Here is a 7,599-nt window from a genome sequence, read left to right as displayed (position 1 = left end):
AGATCCCAGAGACCATTAGAAACCTATTCAAATAACTGAAGCGAAAAAGATGAGGCATTGGGAACAGAAGGTATAAGAGATACTTGTGAATAGGAAAAATTGATTGTACTTAGCGATTGTCTGGATCTTGCTGGAAGGACAAAATTGCGAAATATAGGGTGCCTCTCAGCTTTCTGGATGAGGTTCCCTGGGTGATGATGTGCTCTTTACAGAAAGAAGAATACGGGAGAAAGAATAGGCCGGGAATACATAGTGATAACCGCTGTCTATTCAGTGTTTATTCACCACTCACTGTGACAACCTCTTTGTATTACCTTATGTCAAAGGTGAGTTCTATTTTGGACATGATGAGTTTGAGAGGTCTGTGACTGTCCAGGAAAATATCCTTACCAGCAGCATCAGGAGGATATATGAGTCTGCAGCTTCGGAGACCTAGTTGGTTTGGAGCTCAAAATTTGAGAATCATGAGAATAATAACCGCTAACATTTACCGTTTGCCACATGCCTGGTACTGTTCTACGCACTTCATGTGCATCACCCACTTAATTCTCACAACATCCATATGACGTTGGAACTATCATTCGTTCTTTTCATAAAAAAGGAGGTCTAATAAGAAATGTTATTTGACTTGCCCAAGGTCACAGAACTAATAAATGGCTGAGGCAAAATCTGAATCAGGGGCCACGTTCGTAATTCCTAAACCTTGAGATTGAAGACCCAAAGAAAGTTGCTAAGATGAGAACCTTGAACCATACTTGGGTTCCTTTGAAAGTAGATTCGCTCTTTTGCATTTCAATCATGTAGCAAAGTTCTACAACCCAGGGAGCAAATGTCATGTCCTATAGAGAATTTAGGTTAAAACACTGGGTTTGAAATTCTTTGTGTGATTTTAGGCAAGTAACTTTATCTCTATGAGCTTCAATTTCTTTTTTCAAACTGTCAAAGTCTGATCTGTCAACCACCCAAAAGGATTTTTCTGAGAATGAAATGAAATGGATTTATTTGAAAGTGGAGCACATAGTGAGCATGCACTGAAAGTCTATCATACATTCAACTCTCTTCAATCTGCAATAGCCTATTCACTTCTAAATGTGGCCACCCTTCTCAGGGAACAGGAGAGGGAACAGATGGGGCACGGGGTAGATATTACACAATGGGCTCCGTTTACATCTTGGCAAAATTAACCTGTTCAGGTGAGAAAAGCAACAATGCTTGTATCTAACCTATTACAAGAATTGGGGTGAGCAGGTAATTATGCCTATTTTCTAAAGAGAATGATGGGATAATACAACTTCTCAGGCCAGTATTCTGTGTCTTTAAGCTGATATAATGATTTCTTTAAAATATTGCAGCAGATATTAAGCCATGTGTAGCTGTTTTGCATTCCCAGTATTACTGTTGTTATTCAATTTTTAGAACCTTGAACTTTATGACTTTACAGATTCAATTTTTAAGTGCAATATTATTGTATCTTGAAAATAAAACATTTTCCCTAGATGCACAACTCTAATTGTTTTTATTGAATGTTTAAGCTCTTCAAGGACAGAGAGAGAGATTCTTGCAATTCTTTCATACCATCCAAAGGTACCCAGGGTAATCTGAAGGATTTAACAAGCAGCTATTGATACAAAAATACAGGCATGATATAAAACATTTCATAAAGAATCATTCTGCTGGTAGGTCACTTTTGAAATTACCACTTTTTTTTTTTTGGCTCCACCTCACGGCATATGGGATCTTATTTCCCCGACCAGGGATCGAACCAACGCCCCCTGCAATGGAAGCGCAGAGTCTTAACCACTGGACTGCCAGGGAAGTGCCTGAAATTACCGCTTTAATTATAGCATGATTTGGGCATTTGGAAAAATCTTATCACAATCAGTGAGCAATGCATTCTGAGATAAAGAACTTCTAAACTTTTGAGATCTTTTTGCATAGTTGGAGCTAGCCTGACAATGGATAAGCTATACGCGTGACAAAATTTGCAGAACTATTTAAAAATACATGGCTTAAGTCTTTCTCCATTCTTGGAATTGAACATAATCCATCTGATTAAATTATAACCCAATATAAGTAGTACTTTCGAATCAGTCAATACTTCCTTCTCCCCAGCTTGATTTCCAAGGCAGAGGCATAAAATGCCCATCATACTCTGTAATTTAGGTACTAATCTTTGACTCATCCTTGACATCCTACTTACACCTACACAAAGTCTTTCAGTCTTACAAAATGCCATCATTTCAAGGTTTAGCAAATTGAGGCATACAGCTCTTTACCACTATGAGAAAAATATCCTTCCTCCTGACTTCTTGCTCCCTCCCTCTCTCCCAAACTACTTTAACATAAAACAAGTTTTTATCCTGTCTCTGCTGACTTTAAAAAAGTGTTGTGTAAGTTTTCTAACTGAAACTCTTGCAAGTTAAGAGCTTAATAAGAACTCAAAGTTTTCTTAAAGAATATGCCATCTTTTATGTCATCAGTGATACCTTCCAGAAATTAAAATTACCTTCACACCATCCACTGCACAGCAACTAAGGCTTCTATTAATAATACATCCCTAGCATTATACTCTCATTATTTAAAAAAATCCTATTATATTTCATTGAATTTAGATTTCTGCTTCCCCTTAAGACTTCTTAGCATGATGATGCTTTCTTTTCCCTGGTAATACATTACAATCACCTTGGGGAGCTTTTAAATTACTAATGCCTGGGCCTCACCCCAGAACAAATAAATCAGAATCTCTAGGGGTAAAGTCCGAGCTTCAGTATATTTTTAAGTTATGAAGTTTCTTTCAATGTGCAGCCAGGGGTTTAAACTACGGTTTGAGCAATTCAGGGGATACTGGGGTTGGGTTTGGCCAGGTCTGCCCAATTATCTTCTAAGAATAACCCATGATCTGTGCGATGTTAAGACCCTGGTCAACTAACATATGAAGCAGGGTTTAAACTTTAATGTGCATGGATCTCACATGTGAACCTAAGTAAAATGCAGATCATGACGCAGTACGTCTGGGGTGGGCCCGGGTTCTGCATGTCAACAAGCTGCCATGGGTGACACAGAGGCTGCTCTGTGGAACACTGTATCTCCTAAGTGAACCCACTCGTTTTCACTGTTTCAACTTCCAAATATGCCGAGTGAGAATCCATATCTATAGGTGTGACCTCTCCCTTTAGACCCAGATTTCTTTTTCCGTTTTAAACACCTACTCTTGAATGCTTCTGAGACATTAGAAATTCAAAGTAACTCCAACTAAATTTCACTGTTGGAAGTCAGGTCCTTATCACAGTTTGCCTGGACTTTGTCAGTTGCCTCTTAGCAAGAGCCCCTGCCTCTAGTCTGGAGAATGAAGCCAGAGTAGGATATCCTCCACCATGTGGCTCTAGCTTACCTCCTCATCCTCCTCTTCCAAGACCTGAGCCTGTCTGGAAGAGTCTCTCCATCTTTTATTCCTCTTGAAGTAAGCTAGGCTCTTCCTTGTTTCCATGCCTTACTCAGGCCGCCCCCTCTGCCTTAAGACCCGCTTCTTCACTTTATTTTCCTGCTTGACTGCTGCTCAGCAGTTAACTTAGATCAAACAACACCCGTTCTCTTAAGCCCAAGATGAGTTGGTCAAATTCCCACTTCCGCATCTCTGCTAAATCACCTTAAACTTTGAATTGCAATTATTGTTTTAGGACACTTTCTTTAATGAACCCAGAGCCTCCTCCTACCTCTGCACTAAGAAAGGAACTCTGTGGTTTCTTTGTTATTTAGCACAAATCCTTGAGTCAACTAAAGAAATTGCAGAATGAATAGGTGGCCTTAAATGGTCACTCATGTTGCCTTCTTTGACTCTCTAAAAGAATTCAGGTTTTGTTTGCTTCATTCTTTTGTTCAATAAACATTTATTTGTTTAAACTCAAATTGATTGCTTGGCTGCCCTAAAGAGCAACAGAGTTAATAGATGTCAATTTAGCAAATAGAAAAAACAAATACTCATGCATTAGGATGAATTCAAATGCATAAATTGTGGGGGTTTTATTAAGTAATGTGGTTACTTGTCTCTGTATCCTTCATTCCACTGTTAGCTCCAGATAAAAGTGCCATGCTTATCATCATAAAAGCAACTCAAGATCTGTCCAAAAAGGGTGAAGTGGTTTCAAGGGTATTTTTATTGTATTATGCTTTACACGCCTTTTCAGCCACCACAGTTTGAACAAAGCCCAATTTCCAAGCTAAATTCTATAAGTGGAAATCGGAGGCTATGGTTAAGTGAACAGAAATAGAATTGACAACCTAAATGCGTCAACATTCATGAAAAGTGACATCAGCAGGTTTGCTGTGCAATTGCTTTCTTTTTTTTAAAGGTGAGTAGGTGTTTAAAACTTTTCAACGTTTAGAAAGTGTCCTCTTCAGCTTATTTTCCTTTATGTAATTTTTTTTTTTTAACAAGAAGGAAGTTCTTTGCAAGGATTAGAAGACCTGTTAGCACCAACAAATGTAAAATCGTGTATATGGCTAAGAAAGGGGTGTCGAGAAAGACTATAGCCATCTCCCAAGAAATATAATTTGGGGATTATTATCATAATCCCAGGTAATTAGAAGAGACCTCTGCACCTTTGATCTGAGTGTGACTCTACAGAGCTGACTGCCATGGAACAATATCATAGCCTGGTTCTGCATGAACCATTGGACGACAGTCTCCTTACTGATATCCAAAGGTCTTTTGAGTGAATTTTTTTAAGAGGACAGAAGAACAGTTTAAAGTTTTTGAGCACAAAAAGGTGAAAACATTCCCAGGCAATTCTCCTCTATCATTCTGCATAATATTGTTGATGTCATCACCTTCAAAATGAATATGTGAGCCCAGAAATGAAAATGTAGATTTGTCTATCAAAATGTTTACCCTTGGAAATTCCCTGGTGGTCCAGTGGTTAAGACTCCACATCTTCATTGCCAGGGGCATGGGTTCGATCCCTGGTGGGGGAACTAATATCCCACAAGCCGTGCTGTGTGGGCAAAAAATAAAAAATAAAAATTTTACCCCTGTTGTGAATAGCAGTAAGTAAAATTCCTGTTGAAGCAAAGTTAATCCCTCCATTCTCTTTACCCCCAAAGTACCACGTACCTGTCTCTATTATAGAACATTCACGTTAATCACATTTTGAGTCTATTCACTTCAGTAGGCTGTGAATTCTTTGAATGCAGAGATCTTATTTTTAAGATATGTTAAGCACCTCACCAACGTCTGATCTTATTTTTAAGAATGTTAAGCACCTCATCAATGCCTGATGCTTTTACAGACCAAAAGTGGTTCAATACCAGCAATTTCATATTGTTTAACTAATAATTGTTCAGTATTTAATGAGTGAATACACAATTACTTTACATTAACATTCCATTTAACAGTGTTGGACTTTTCAAAAAGAAAGCCAGCATTTATTCCATGAATTTCATGTTTTACAATTATGAAATGACAAAATTATCAAATAGTCAATTTCTCCCTTAATACAACAAGGATTTGCCCAGTTTTTATGGCATAAAAAAAATTGAGCCCTAATAAAGACCAAATAAGACCTTTGTGCCTCATTATATTCTGATAAATTAATTAAAATTTTGTAGGGAATTCCTTGGTGGTCCAGTGGTTAGGACGTCACACTCTCACTGCCGAGAGAGTGGGTTCAATCCCTGATCGGGGAACTAAGATCCCACAAGCCTCATGGTGTGGAAAAAAAGAAAAAAAAAAAAAAAGAAGAAGAAAGAGAGAAAAATAAAATAAAATTTTGTAGCTCCTTTGAATTCGAGAATATTTGTTCCTAGGAAGAGTTTTTCATTCAGTGTATGCATGTTTGTGAGACAGATAGATAGATAGATAGATATAGCCTTTTCTCAACATTTCTTAAGAGCAAACAAGAAACTAAAATGGAAAAAAAAGTGAACCCTGGAAGATGTGAAATGTTCTCCAATGAATGTTCTATGTTTAAATGAGCTTTTGGGAAAGATGCTTCCTCTGATGACGGCTTCAGAGAAATTCAGACCAGCTGGTAGCTAAAGGACACCAGAGTCAAAATCAAACAGGATAGAGCCATATTTCTGTTAATTGCCTTGCCCAAGTGATGATATGAGAAATCCTTTACACCATTTAACAATCTATTTCAACAATTGCTCATTCTATGAAACAAGATAACCACATAACCATCCCAAAGTACCATTTTGTACTTTTCGATATATGTTTATATCCAATTCAATGACATTTTGACTCTGAAACCACTATGATTTAGCCTAATATCTCAAAAATATACCTTCCTTGATATATTTACCTCTTTTAAGACCAGTTTACTTCTAGCATTAGTGTTCAAAATGACTCGCTGCTATGAAAAAATATTACAGCAAGAATTGCTACTTGTCTAATGTAGAAGTCTCACAATGGGTTATACATGTTTAAGAGTAAGAAAGATATGGTATAATCCCTTTCTGAGCAATGAAAATACTGTTGGGCTGGATTAAGTCTCTAGAAGTCAGCCTTTCAATTTCCCAGAACATTAACTATAAGAAAGAAGATAGAAAAATGAACATTAAAATCAATTATGGTATTAAGTTTTCCTTCAATTAAAAAAATTTTTTTTTGCACTGTTGATGGGAATGTAAAACGGTGCAACCAGTATGGAAAACGGTATGGCAGTTCCTCAACAAAATTAAAAATAGAGTTACCGTATGACCTAGCAATTCCACTCGTGGGATAAGACCCAAAGCAGGATCTTGAAGAGCTAATTGTGCACCTATGCTCTTAACAGCATTATTCACAATGGCCAAAGGTAGAAGCAATCCATGTGTCCACCAAGGTATGAATGGATAAACAAAATGTGGTATACACATACATTAGAATATTATTTAGTCTTCAAAAGGAAGGAAATTCTGATACGTACTATAACATGGATGAACCTAGAAAACATTATGCTAAATGAAATAAGCCAGTCACAATAACACAAATACTGTATGATTCCACTTACATGAGGTACCTAGAGCAGTCGAAATTCATAGAGACAGAAAGTAGAATGGGGCTGGAGGGAGGGGGAATGGGGAGTTATTGTTTAGTGGGTAGAGATCTAGTTTTGTAAGATGAAGGAGTTCTGGAGATGGATGGTGGTGACGGTTTCACAACAGTGTGAATGAATTCAATACCACCGGGCTGTACACTTCAAAATGGTTAAGATGGTAAATTTTATGTTATGCATATTGTACCACAATTAACATTTAATTTAAAAAGAGCACCACCAAGAATGCACTATCCATTGTTCTGATCTTTGAAGTCAACACGGACACACAGATCAGCAAGTGGGCAGCACAGTAAATATTCTAAATCAAACACAATATGAAGTCAATGATCTAATACTGGGCATGGCTCCCAAACATCCAGGCTTTTCTTGGGCTCTGTGACTCATTAGCTCAAACAAGTCAATTGAGTCAATCTCTAGGCTTTGAATCTGATCCTTTCTGTAAAATTAAGTAATAATTCCACCCCGGATTTCCATGTGATGCTGTCATGAAAATCATCAGTGATGATTTTTAAACTGAAAAATGCTATGTCAAGTTGGGAGGTGGGTAAGGTCTGAGAAA

The sequence above is a fragment of the Balaenoptera acutorostrata genome, chromosome 10, assembly GCF_949987535.1.
Source record: "Balaenoptera acutorostrata chromosome 10, mBalAcu1.1, whole genome shotgun sequence".
Lineage (NCBI taxonomy): Eukaryota > Metazoa > Chordata > Mammalia > Artiodactyla > Balaenopteridae > Balaenoptera > Balaenoptera acutorostrata.
The sequence above is the reverse complement of the archived record's forward strand: the minus strand, read 5'-3'. Positions refer to the sequence as shown.